The following is a 14,103-nucleotide window of genomic DNA, read 5'->3' as shown; positions in this document are numbered from 1 at the left end:
CCTATCCCCCGGTCTATGCCGGCGGGGGAGAAGGAGCCTCAACAACCGGCCCAGGAGGGAGTGAGGAGATCGGGAAGGGTGAGGAAGAATACATCCACCTGCTCCAACCCCGAGACTGTTCACCGCCCGCCCAGAGAGGGAGACCGGGGCACCCCAGGCCCCAGGAACAAGAGCCCAGCAAGATCCTGAGGGGAGATGAGCTCCAGCGAGTCCACAAGTTCCTTCTCCTCCCGAGTGGTCGCCACGTTGCGAGAGTACGAGGACGCCGGCAAAGCACTAACCCAGCTGAAAGAGGAGCTGAGGGAGGCCCGGGTCCTGAACACCCGGGCGTCCAACAAGGAAAGACCCGCGACCTCCCAGAGGTTTAAAGCCCTCAGAGACGAGGTGGTCAGGTTAGTGCTCCTCCGGGAAGGGATTGAGAAAAGCGCAGGTCCCTTCCTGGAGAGGTTTAAGAACCAGCGGCGGTTCTCAGAAATGAAGGGGTTAAACACCTCAGGAGAACCGCCAGCCGGCGTCCTTAATGAAGAGGAGGAGGAGGATGAAGAGGTGACTGGAGTCTCAGTTGCTGGAGCCAGTGAGGGGCAGAGCCGGAGCTCAAGTGGTCTCCCTGCAGGGCAGAGGACTCCGACAGCAGAGGCTGGAGTGTCGGGGGAGGAGGAGGAAGGAGGACTGCTGAGGGAGATCCGACTGCTGGAGTCTCCAGTGGACCTGACGCGGTTTTCCTTCGGTGAGGACAAACCAGTGGAGGAGACCAAGAGGAGGAAGAGGAAGACCGGAGGAGCTGCACAGGAGGTGGTGAGTTATAAGTATGTACCATTGTCTGATGTTGTGCCTGCCACCTTCTGTTTAAACCCCACCAAACCTAAAGGCACGGGCTCTGCAGTGGGCTCGAGGCAGAGGCAAGGTGGGGAGAGGAGAAGGACGTCCGGCGATGCTGCCATCTGTGCGGGGAACAGTGCAGGGGGCGAGGCTGTGGAGGTACTCACAGCACCGGACATAGGAAGTTCTGTGGAGTTTCCCACCCTGCCCTCTACGGCTAAGCCGGTTATCACCGGGGCTGGGGGGGCAGGGAAGGATGTGAAAAAAACACCTGTGAGGAACACTGGGCACACTGCTGCGCCAGGGGGGCAGTGTGCCCCAGCGCCCAAAAAGCACACTAAGACCCCAAAGTCTGTGGGTGCAGGGCGGGCAGAGGTGCCGAGAAAACAGTCTGGCCAGAACAAGGACCAAATTGCTGCAGTAGGGGGGCGGGGCGCTCCACCAGACGACCTGCAGAAAGCCAGCAGCAACCAAAGGGAAACGGGTGTGGTGCTGCAGGGAAAGGAGTCTCTGGGAGTGCTCCCCTCCCCCGGCCCAGCAGGTGTGAGTGCAGAGACACCAGACACAAGGGAGGAAGGAATGGAGGTGACTGTGGAAGGTGCAGAGAACAGCAGAGGTAATGGGGTGACAAGTAAAGGGAATGGAAATAGTGGTGCAGTGAATGAGGGGAGTAATGGTGGAGCAGATGGTGAGAGTAATGGTGGAGCAGATGATGAGAGTAGTAGGAATGGTGGAATTAGTGGTACAGTGAATGATGATGCAGCAAATGATGGGGGTAGTGGTGCAGTGAATGATGATGTAGCAAATAGTGGGGGTAGTGGTGCAGTGAATGATGATGTAGCAAATGGTGGGGGTAGTGGTGGAATGAATGCTGGGAGTTGTGGGAATGATGGGAGTTGTGGTGTAGCAAATGTTGGGGGTAGTGGTGTAATGAATGATGGGAGTAATGGTCCTGCGAATGGTGTGAGTAGTAGTGGAGTGAACGATGGGAGTAATGGTCCTGCGAATGGTGTGACTAGTACTGGAGTGAATGGTGGGAGCAGCACTGGTGTTGGTGGGGGAGAAGTAGGCGCTGGTCCCGCTGCCCCCCCAGCATTGGCGGGGGCTTCAGCCCAAAGCTATTCAGGAGCTGTCAGTGCTGGGGGTAGTAGTGCGCCCTCGTCTGGTGGCCCTGGGGATGGTGACTTGCAACATCAGCTCCTGGACGCCCTGAGGAGAGGGGAGAGCTCCATCACTGTAGAGGGGAGGGAGGTTGATCTGTCTTTCTGGATAGAGAGACATGGTCTTTCAGCCTTCCGAGATAGAGGGGCAGAGACTGTCTGGTCTCTGCCGACAACGGGGCAGAGGAGTAACCGTAGGAACGTGGTCCGTCTCCAGTGGGTAAGCAAGGATGCCTGTCCTGATAGGTCGAAGGTGGTTGAGCTCCTGCTGGGGATGGGCTTTGGGGCATATGACATCTTTGCCTTGATCCATCCCTACGGGACCTCCTACTTCGATGTCAGCTTCGTAAGACCGGAGGGCCTTGAGCTTTTCTGGTCTCGCCATGAGCTGGCTCGGAGTCACCCCGAATGGCATGGTCTCTTTCCCCTGGCAATAACCCGCCAAGATTCCGTCAGGAAAGTGACCGTTTTGACTAGTAACGAGTCGCTTTCCTGTATGGACATTACCACCTGGGTGAGTAGATACGGAGAGGTCACCAATATTCCCGAAAAGAATCTGGATGACCATGGTATCTGGTCAGTGGCCTGGACCTTCATGGTGAGATTGAAGGTTTCGGGAAACACTGTTACCCATATCCCCTCCTCAACCTTTTTGGGGAGGGATAGGATCTTGATTTTCTACCGGGGGCAGCCTAAGGTCTGTCACAGGTGCGGTAGCCCCACACACTTCAGTGCGCAGTGTACCACCCAGAAATGCGCACTGTGTGGGGACCTTGGTCATCTTGCTGCTGCCTGTCGCAGGATTAGGTGTAACTTGTGTGGTGACCTCGGTCACCCGTTCAGTCGCTGTCCGCGTTCCTTCGCCAATGCGGTCCTGAAAGCGGCGAGTGCGGGACAGGCGCAAGCCGGGACTAATCTTGCCGGTGAAGGGACCAGTAGGGGCGGGGGAGGCAGGGATCCGGTGAGGAGCAAGCTGCCGCCATCCACCATCAGGCGGCAGGAGAAGCGCCGTGGGGACAGGGGGCAGGGAGTAATGTCCCTAAACTCTGACCCAGGTATTTCACTTGCAGCTGAGGATCCTAAAGACAGTGAATTGAGCGAGGAAGTCAAGAGACTTGAAAGGGAAGAGCGAGAGGATGCCACGTCTTCCCAGGAACCCTCTTCTGGTGACAGTCTAGATGAGGGAGAGGGGGAGTGGTCACAGAAAAAGAAAAAGGGTAACAGAAAAACGGCCAGAGGAAGGAGGGGGACCAGGTCTCGAGCTGCCTCTTTGGAGTGCGACCCCTCTGACTCTCTGGCCATGATCCAAGCGCCATTGGAGGGTTCAGCCGCCCCCCCTCTGGTGGATCTCTCCAACCGGTTCGGGGCTCTCCAGGACCTCCCTCTGGAGGGGGGAAGTGGGGACCCGGGGCCGTAGGTTGCGGACAAGGTGGTTGGGGCTCAGGAGATGGCTGGGTCTTCCTCTCGGGGTGCAAATACAAAGCCCTCTGGGGGGATGACTAACCCAGGACCACCAGACGAGGGCAAGAATCTATGTAAGGAGAGAATGGATGAATCTGTTTGTCTTAAGCGCACTAAAAACCCGTCATTATCAGAGGAAGAGGTTGGGACTGTCAGTGGTGGGAAGAAAAAGGCTATCTAATTCAATCAATCATGATGGTGGCACCCACCCCGTTGACGCTGGCAACTATTAATGTTTGCAGCATAAAGTCAGATGCGGCAAGGTACACGGCCTTTCATTTTCTCGGCCAACTTGACGCCGACATTTTGTTTTTGCAGGAGACCAGATTGACCGATATATCAACCTTGCATAAAGCAAGGCGGGAGTGGAGGCATGGGCCCTCCTACTGGTCTCTTGCGGCCGAGCCGTATAGCGGGGTGGCGGTCCTTTTTAAGACCGCAGCGGTTGAATGCAGACGAGTGATCGAATTAGAAATGGGGAGATGCTTGATCCTAGATGTCTCCATGGGGGGACAAGAGCTTCGGCTCATTAACATCTATGGTTCCCAGTCCAAGTGGGACCGCAAATGTCTCTTCCTGAAGATCAAACCTTTTTTATTTTCGAGTCGGCAGGCGGTCTTCGGAGGGGATTTCAACAATGTCACGAGATCCTGTGATAGAGGAGATTCCGGAGACCGGCTGGCTTATGACTGCGTCGCGTTAAACAGGATAGTGAGTGAGGCTCGCCTGGTGGATGTCCACATCCAGCACAACCCGGGCGACACGGGATTCACCTTTTTTAGAGGTAGTCAGTGCAGGTCTAGGCTAGATAGGTTTTATTTGAAGGAGGAGGCCGTCTCTTCGCCGTTGTCGGTTGTGGAGGTGGAGTTCTCCGATCACTGTTTGATTATGTTTTCTCTCAACGTTACAGAGACTCCTCGGATGGGAAGAGGCTATTGGAAGCTGAATTCATCACTCCTTGAGGAAGAAGCTGTAAGACGGTCTTTTGAGGAATTCTTTCAGAGCCAGGTACCATTGCTGGGCCTAAGTAACACTAAGTCGGAGTGGTGGGAGATGTTCAAACATCGGGTGGCGAGATTCTTCCGGCAGCTCTCGAACCTCAGAAGCCTGAACAGGGATCGCCTGTATCAGAGCCTGAGGAGGAAACTCGAGCATCTTGTCTCGACTGGAGGTAGCCGCGAGGAGATCTCCAGAGTGAAGTCCTTGCTGAAGAGGTGTCAGTACGATAGGCACGCATCTTTGGTTTTCGAGAGGGACTACGGGAAGTACTGCTCGCCCGACCCTTACAGAAACTGTAAGATGTCAGTGAATAGTAAGATAGTGACGGGGTTGGTGGACAGTACGGGGTCCCTGAGAAGGTCCAGATCAGGGATCTTGGAGGTTGTCAGTTCCTACTACTCGCACCTCTTGGGAAGGAGGGAGCTTGATCGTGACGGGATGTCGGCTTTCCTGGCTGAATCTGTTCCTGAGCCAGGGGCTGACCTCTCGCTGGGCGATTTGGCAGAAACGATCAAAGAAGAGGAAGTGAGACTGGCGATCGATGGGCTTAGGCCCAAAAAGTCGCCAGGTCCGGATGGCTTAACATCCGAGTTCTTTAGGACCTTTAGGGACTCTTTGGTCCCCCTCTTGACTCAGGTGTTTAACGAGTGTCTCTCCTCGGGCACTCTGCCGAGATCATTAAGGAGGTCAGCTTTGATCATTTTGTCAAAGGGTAAGGATCCGTCACGCATTGAGAACTGGCGTCCCATAGCACTTCTCAATGTGGACAGGAAGATTTTGGCTAAGATACTTTTCAACAGGCTGGTGAAGTTTGCACCCCGGCTCCTTTCGGAGGTTCAGCACTGTTGCGTTCCTGGCCGTAGCACTTTTAGTGCTGTTCTAGGTGTCCGAGAGGCCGTGGAGCAAGGCAGGGCGGGCCTCTGGAAGGGGTTCTTGCTGACCCTGGATCAGGCAAAAGCCTTTGATCGGGTTAACCACGAGTACCTCTGGTCCACTCTTTTGAGGTATGGTCTGCCTGGAGGGTTTGTGGACTGGCTTAAGACCTTGTATGCAGGGGCTGAGACTTTCCCTCTGGTGAATGGGTGGATTGGACGACCTTTTGGGGTAGGATCCGGTGTCCGTCAGGGCTGTCCTCTTAGCCCTTTGCTTTACGCGTTTGCGATCGATCCCTTCCTCAGAAGGATCGATTGTAGACCGTTGGCGGGGGTGCGGATGGGCGGGGCGGCGCCGGAGACTATCCTGAGGGTGGTGGCCTACGCGGACGATGTCACCGTCTTTGTTTCTTCGCAAGAGGAGGCAGCAGCGGTGATGTCAGAAGTGGAGCGCTACTCGGAGGCATCCGGGTCCAAGGTCAGCCAGGATAAGTGTGAGAGTCTCTGGCTGGGAGGCGGAGATCCCGGGTTTGATCTTCCGGACACCCTCCCCGAACCCCAAGAACATGCCAAAGTCCTGGGCATCGAATTCGGCCAGGGTGATTACCCCACGAAAAACTGGGAAGGCAGAATCAAAGGTGTCGCCCAAAGAGTGGACCAATGGAGGGGTTGGTCTTTGACCCTGAGGGAAAGGGTTGGCCTGTGCAAAGCTTTCCTGCTCCCCTTGCTAATCTACCTGGGCAGCGTCTGTGTCTTGCCAGAGCCTCTCTGGACACGGGTCTACAGTCTGTTCTTCCAGATGTTATGGGGGAACAGACTGAACCTAGTCAAGCGGGAGGTCACTTACCGCACGAGGAGACTAGGGGGTTTGAATATGGTGAACCCCGTGGTGTTCCTAGTGAACACTTTCTTGAAGGTGAACGTGGCAAACCTCTGGAAAGAGAGGGCTCCTCCGTGGGTATTCTCCTGCAAGGGATGGTTTCAGCCTTTCTTCCAGGAATGGGAGACAGGGGGAAGATTGAAGGATCTTCGCACACCACACGGGCATCTCCCGGCTTATGTTACCCCGGTTCTGAAAATGATCCGCCGGTGGGGTCTGGGAATGTGGGAGGTGAGGTCCCTCCCGAGGAAACTCCTCGATATGAGGGTCTTGCTTTCTCATTTTCAGAGTCCATTGGCCCTCAAAGACTGCCCAAGTCGGGATCTGGAGGTTGGGTTGAGTTTGTTAAATTCTACCAGGATCCCCGAGAAGTACTGGGACTTGACTTGGCGCTGCTTCCATGGTAAGCTGTATGTGAGGGACAATTTGAAGTTCAGGAGCTCCGAGGACAGGAATTGCCCCCGTGAGGCTTGTGCTAACGTGCTGGAAAGCATGGAGCACTTCCTGCTTCATTGTCCCTTTAATACAGAGGTGTACAACAGGGTGGGGGCTTCCATTGGTTGGCCGCGGCTGGCTACTCTGTCCTACGCCGGGTGGGCCTATGGAGCGTTCGGAGACCTTGGGAGAAGGGACCGAGACACTTTATTCATAGTCAGCGCAGTGGTGAGGTATTTCACGTGGAACGCACGAGTTTTAGTCTCGACGCAGAGTAAAATCCTCCATGTAGATGAAGTCTGTAGGAACATCCTAGGTGACCTGGTGAAGGTACGTTCTCTGGAGTATGAAAGACTGGGTGCCCGGAGGGCGGCCCGTCTCTGGAGGGGCTTTTCCTTCAGGGTGCCTTAGTCCGGTAGTACTCCTATATCCTGGTGGTGGGCCGATGTCTTTTCACCCTAGATTTTTGTTTTGTATTTCTGTCTCCTGAATAGAAGGTTTGCCGGCATCGAACTTGAGCCTTGGATGGTGAGTGTGTAGGTTGTGTTCTGTATATATTGTATTATAATGTATAATAGGGGGTTTTAGTTAGGTTGGGTGGGGGATTTGGGGGGGTTCTTCATCAGCGGTGATAAGAGGACTGATCTGGCCTGGTCCAGGCCCCGCCTGGGGAAAAACTTTGGGGCCTGATCCTAGCTCGGAGTAATCTTGAACTTTGTGGCCAGAGCTAGATCAGGGGTGGCGGGATAGTTAGTGTAGGTCTGTGTTTTATGTATATATATTAAAAATTACAAAAAAAACAAAAAAAACAAACAAAAAAAAATTGTTCATGTCACTGTTGTATATATTGTTATCTTTGGTTTTCTGTGGTGTGAATGAGGTGCGGTAAGGGGGTGACTGTAAGGTCAGGCAGTGGGACCAGTAGGTTAGTGTTAGTGTCCGGTTGTATATACGTTATATTAGGTTTAGTGTTTTATTGTATATAATCTTGTATATAGGACGGTGTTTTATGTGTATATAGGACGGTGTGAGTGTTGTGTGGGATTGTATATAGTAGTATGAATGAAGCTGGGCCGGGGGGTTTATAGGTTTTATAATAGTTATTTCCTGTATATATATATATATTCCTGCGGTGATTTATTTTGTTTCTATTTTCTGTGATTTGTCGTCTTGTTTTGTTCTTATGTTCGGTGTCCTGTAATGTATTATTGTTCTGTCATGTACTGTACTTATTCTATCAATAAAAAAAAGACCTGCAGTGTATATATACAGGACAGGAGGAGTGGTAATGTGCAGTGTATATATACAGGACAGGAGGAGTGGTACTGTGCAGTGTATATATACAGGAGAGGAGGAGTGGTACTGTGCAGTGTATATATACAGGACAGGAGGAGTGGTACTGTGCAGTGTATATATACAGGACAGGAGGAGTGGTAATGTGCAGTGTATATATACAGGACAGGAGGAGTGGTACTGTGCAGTGTATATATACAGGAGAGGAGGAGTGGTACTGTGCAGTGTATATATACAGGACAGGAGGAGTGGTGCTGTGCAGTGTATATATACAGGAGAGGAGGAGTGGTACTGTGCAGTGTATATATACAGGACAGGAGGAGTGGTACTGTGCAGTGTATATATACAGGAGGAGGGGTACTGTGCAGTGTATATATACAGGAGGAGTGGTACTGTGCAGTGTATATATACAGGACAGGAGGAGTGGTACTGTGCAGTGTATATATACAGGACAGGAGGAGTGGTACTGTGCAGTGCATATATACAGGACAGGAGGAGTGGTACTGTGCAGTGTATATATACAGGACAGCAGGAGTGGTACTGTGCAGTGTATATATACAGGACAGGAGGAGTGGTGCTGTGCAGTGTATATATACAGGACAGGAGGAGTGGTACTGTGCAGTGTATATATACAGGAGGAGGGGTACTGTGCAGTGTATATATACAGGACAGGAGGAGTGGTACTGTGCGGTGTATATATACAGGACAGGAGGAGTGGTACCGTGCAGTGTATATATACAGGACAGGAGGAGTGGTACTGTGCAGTGTATATATACAGGAGGAGTGGTACTGTGCAGTGTGTATATACAGGACAGGAGGAGTGGTACTGTGCAGTGTGTATATACAGGACAGGAGGAGTGGTACTGTGCAGTGTATATATACAGGACAGGAGGAGTGGTACTGTGCAGTGTATATATACAGGACAGGAGGAGTGGTACTGTGCAGTGTATATATACAGGACAGGAGGAGTGGTACCGTGCAGTGTATATGACGCGCCCCCTGGGCCAGTGTTGTTTGGGGGATACCCGGAGCCGGATCAGATGGGGGTTGTAGTCTCCGAGTGGCGGTGACCCGGTCCGTGCCCAGGGTGTCAAGCTCAGTGTGTGGCAGTCCTACAGATGTTACTGGATGTTCTTTAGTGTCGACTACGCCACCCGTTGATTTGCGGTCACTACGGCCGCCGCTGCAGCAGGGTCCGCTGAGGCTGGTGGTGTGTGTGCAGCTCAGGTAGTATAACCCCCAACGGGAGGGGTATAGCCTCAGGGGGTCAGTTGCAGAGGATGGTGGTTGTGGAGGTGCAGTGAGGATGGTAATGAAACTCAGAGTCGGGCTGTGCAGTTCAGGGTTTTTACTTACTGCTTTTGTGTTGGTCACTCCGGCCTTGAGTGACCACCCGAGCCGTGCTGCGTCCACCAGGTCCTGGACTCGGCCAACCCCCAGGTGATTCTGGAGCGTGGTCCTGAGCTCCCTTTCTGACTTGTCCTTCTCTCTGGCCTTCCCCACCAGGGATCCACCTATGTCCGGCTCCCTCGGGCCTCTTGTTGGTAAAACCCTTGTCTCTGGGTTCCCTGACCCTATTCTTGGTTTGCCTTCCGGGTGGATTTAGTGGGTGGTCGTGGCAGATCCTGCCCACGACCTCCGGTCTCTGGCTAAGGATTAGTGCCCTCCACCAGCTTGGGATCCGGTACCCTTGTGCCAACTCTTCACCCTCTGATCTAATTTTGGGTTCTTGGAGTTCCCTCTTCTCCCCCTCTGGGTCCTTCTTTTCTCCTCTCTCTCACTCTCTTGGCCTTGGAGCTGGCTGAGCTGCTCTGCTTGTCGGACCAAACCTCTACAAAAGACCCTGTTCTAAGATGGTTCCCACCTTATATACTCCCTCTATGTGTGAGCTCAGGTGACCAGCACCCAATGAGCTCCTAGCATTACCCAGACTGCTCCCCCTATCTGCCCCTACACTACTGGGATGTTCCACCCCCCTCCCACTCCAGCCAGGGACAGACGCTGTCGTACCTGCACATTTCTCTAGTGGGAGTACCATTGGTCTGTCCCCCGGAAATGGGATGTGTGTAGTGCATGCAGCCTACTGAGCTCAGTTCCACACTCCATCCTTACCCGGGAGTGGAATACCACACCTCTGGCTTGAGGTGTAATACCCCTGTAGCAGCCGAATCCTCAGGGTGCTACATTTATATACAGGAGGAGTGGCACTGTGCAGTGTATATATACAGGACAGGAGGAGTGGTACTGTGCAGTGTGTATATACAGGACAGGAGGGGTGGTACTGTGCAGTGTGTATATACAGGACAGGAGGAGTGGTACTGTGCAGTGTAAATATACAGGACAGGAGGAGTGGTACTGTGCAGTGTATATATACAGGACAGGAGGAGTGGTACTGTGCAGTGTATATATACAGGACAGGAGGAGTGGTACTGTGCAGTGTATATATACAGGAGGAGTGGTACTGTGCAGTGTATATATACAGGAGGAGTGGTACTGTGCAGTGTATATATACAGGACAGGAGGAGTGGTACTGTGCAGTGTATATATACAGGACAGGAGGAGTGGTACTGTGCAGTGCATATATACAGGACAGGAGGAGTGGTACTGTGCAGTGCATATATACAGGACAGGAGGAGTGATACTGTGCAGTGTATATATACAGGACAGGAGGAGTGGTACTGTGCAGTGTATATATACAGGAGGAGTGGTACTGTGCAGTGTATATATACAGGAGGAGTGGTACTGTGCAGTGTAAATATACAGGACAGGAGGAGTGGTACTGTGCAGTGTATATATACAGGAGGAGTGGCACTGTACAGTGTATATATACAGGACAGGAGGAGTGGTACTGTGCAGTGTATATATACAGGAGGAGTGGTACTGTGCAGTGTATATATACAGGAGGAGTGGTACTGTGCAGTGTAAATATACAGGACAGGAGGAGTGGTACTGTGCAGTGTATATATACAAGACAGGAGGAGTGGTACTGTGCAGTGTATATATACAGGAGGAGGGGTACTGTGCAGTGTATATATACAGGACAGGAGGAGTGGTACTGTGCAGTGTATATATACAGGACAGGCGACGTGGTAATGTGCAGTGTATATATACAGGAGGAGTGGTACTGTGCAGTGTATATATACAGGAGGAGTGGTACTGTGCAGTGTATATATACAGGACAGGAGGAGTGGTACTGTGCAGTGTATATATACAGGAGGAGTGGTACTGTGCAGTGTGTATATACAGGACAGGAGGAGTGGTACTGTGCAGTGTATATATACAGGACAGGAGGAGTGGTACTGTGCAGTGTATATATACAGGACAGGAGGAGTGGTACTGTGCAGTGTATATATACAGGAGGAGTGGTACTGTGCAGTGTATATATACAGGACAGGAGGAGTGGTACTGTGCAGTGTATATATACAGGACAGGAGGAGTGGTACTGTGCAGTGTATATATACAGGAGGAGTGGTACTGTGCAGTGTATATATACAGGACAGGAGGAGTGGTACTGTGCAGTGTATATATTATTTCCGTGTCGCTTGCACACGTTGTGGCGTTGTACGGACGGTTGATGTCGTTGTTGGATCTGGTGCTGGAATCCTCTGGACATTTATTAGATCCCTGTAGATATTTGGTCTCATTAACCCATTAGTGACCCCGGGGTGATTCGCCTGGGTAATGATGGGGCTGATACTTTCTGCTGTCCTGGCTTTTGATATTCTGCCTTGTGCTCAGTGTGTGATGACTCTGCCGGTCACTGATTGGTCGGCGGAGCTGTCACTCTGCACACACCCCCCTGCCGGCCCCGCCTCCACCTCCTGTTGGGGCCTGTCCTGCAATAACTGTGTGCAGTTACATCACTGGGGGAGGGGAGCAGCTGACCCTATAGTCACCCACTGTGGGCTTAACCCTTCATGGGCGGGCAGCCTGGATCAGACACATTGTATCCTGCTGAGAACTCTGCACTGATACAAAGTAACCAGCAGAAAGCTAATGCTGTGATCCTGGCCCGATACAAGCCGCATGACGTACTGATCATGGGCAGAGGAAGCTTCAGCCGCTGCCAGGGGTCTCTACTGCTCATTCCTGAGGCCCCACGATCAGTATTCGGTCAGTATTTTTTCTCAGGAGTGGGTGATAAATGCAGAATTGGTGACTTGTTTCTATTATACCTTTTCTCTGATTGTTCCTCACCTGGTTTTGGCTCCTACTGCTGAGAAATAATACTGACCGAATACTGACCAGATACTGATAGAGGGGCCGCAGTCTATACATTAGATTTAAGGAGTCCCCAAATCTGAAATCACTTGAGTGCAAAAGTATCTGCCCCTAATCCATCATATACTGATATACACAACTTAATCTGTAGATCTACCATTCAGGGCTCTGGGAAAGCGGAGTTATCATTGTTGTGGGGCTGCCTTACTTCACTTACTGGTTGTTGCCCACCTTCCTGATATAATGCCTGCTGAGGCGCTGCTCGGGGCGAAACATCAATGTGAGCCCCTAACTGGTAACCCCGAATACAGCTATGATGGCCGCACCCCGATAGTGGATGGAGGAGACCGTCAGCAGATGACTGCGCTGTTACTGAAAGTAATCTCTATACAAAGACCAGCACTGATATTACCGCCATATAGTGACATATAGTGTAGAGACCAGCGCTGCAGAACATATAGAGATCATAGTACAGTTATAGATGGTGACATATAGTGTAGAGACCAGCACTGCAGAACATATAGAGGTCACAGTACAGTTATATATAGTGACATATAGTGTAGAGACCAGCACTGCAGAACATATAGAGGTCACAGCACAGTTATAGATGGTGACATATAGTGTAGAGACCAGTGCTGCAGAACATATAGAGATCACAGTACAGTTATAGATGGTGACATATAGTGTAGAGACCAGTGCTGCAGAACATATAGAGATCACAGTACAGTTATAGATGGTGACATATAGTGTAGAGACCAGTGCTGCAGAACATATAGAGATCACAGTACAGTTATAGATGGTGACATATAGTGTAGAGACCAGTGCTGCAGAACATATAGAGATCACAGTACAGTTATAGATGGTGACATATAGTGTAGAGACCAGTGCTGCAGAACATATAGAGGTCACAGCACAGTTATAGATGGTGACATATAGTGTAGAGACCAGTGCTGCAGAACATATAGAGATCACAGTACAGTTATAGATGGTGACATATAGTGTAGAGACCAGTGCTGCAGAACATATAGAGATCACAGTACAGTTATAGATGGTGACATATAGTGTAGAGACCAGCACTGCAGAACATATAGAGGTCACAGCACAGTTATATATAGTGACATATAGTGTAGAGACCAGCGCTGCAGAACATATAGAGATCACAGCACAGTTATATATAGTGACATATAGTGCAGAGACCAGCACTGCAGAACATATAGAGATCAAAGCACAGTTATAGATGGTGACATATAGTGTAGAGAACAGCACTGCAGAACATATAGAGATCACAGCACAGTTATAGATGGTGACATATAGTGTAGAGACCAGTGCTGCAGAACATATAGAGATCACAGTACAGTTATAGATGGTGACATATAGTGCAGAGACCAGCTCTGCAGAACATATAGAGATCAAAGCACAGTTATAGATGGTGACATATAGTGTAGAGACCAGTGCTGCAGAACATATAGAGATCACAGTACAGTTATAGATGGTGACATATAGTGTAGAGACCAGCGCTGCAGAACATATAGAGATCACAGTACAGTTATAGATGGTGACATATAGTGTAGAGACCAGTGCTGCAGAACATATAGAGATCACAGTACAGTTATAGATGGTGACATATAGTGCAGAGACCAGCACTGCAGAACATATAGAGATCACAGTACAGTTATAGATGGTGACATATAGTGTAGAGACCAGCACTGCAGAACATATAGAGATCACAGCACAGTTATAGATGGTGACATATAGTGTAGAGACCAGTGCTGCAGAACATATAGAGATCACAGTACAGTTATAGATGGTGACATATAGTGCAGAGACCAGCTCTGCAGAACATATAGAGATCAAAGCACAGTTATAGATGGTGACATATAGTGTAGAGACCAGCACTGCAGAACATATAGAGATCACAGCACAGTTATAGATGGTGACATATAGTGTAGAGACCAGCACTGCA

This window comes from Phyllobates terribilis, unplaced genomic scaffold, assembly GCF_046119375.1.
Source record: "Phyllobates terribilis strain yellow unplaced genomic scaffold, ASM4611937v1 Scaffold_3__8_contigs__length_932513732, whole genome shotgun sequence".
In the NCBI taxonomy this organism is placed as follows: domain Eukaryota; kingdom Metazoa; phylum Chordata; class Amphibia; order Anura; family Dendrobatidae; genus Phyllobates; species Phyllobates terribilis.
This window is presented reverse-complemented; position numbering follows the sequence as displayed.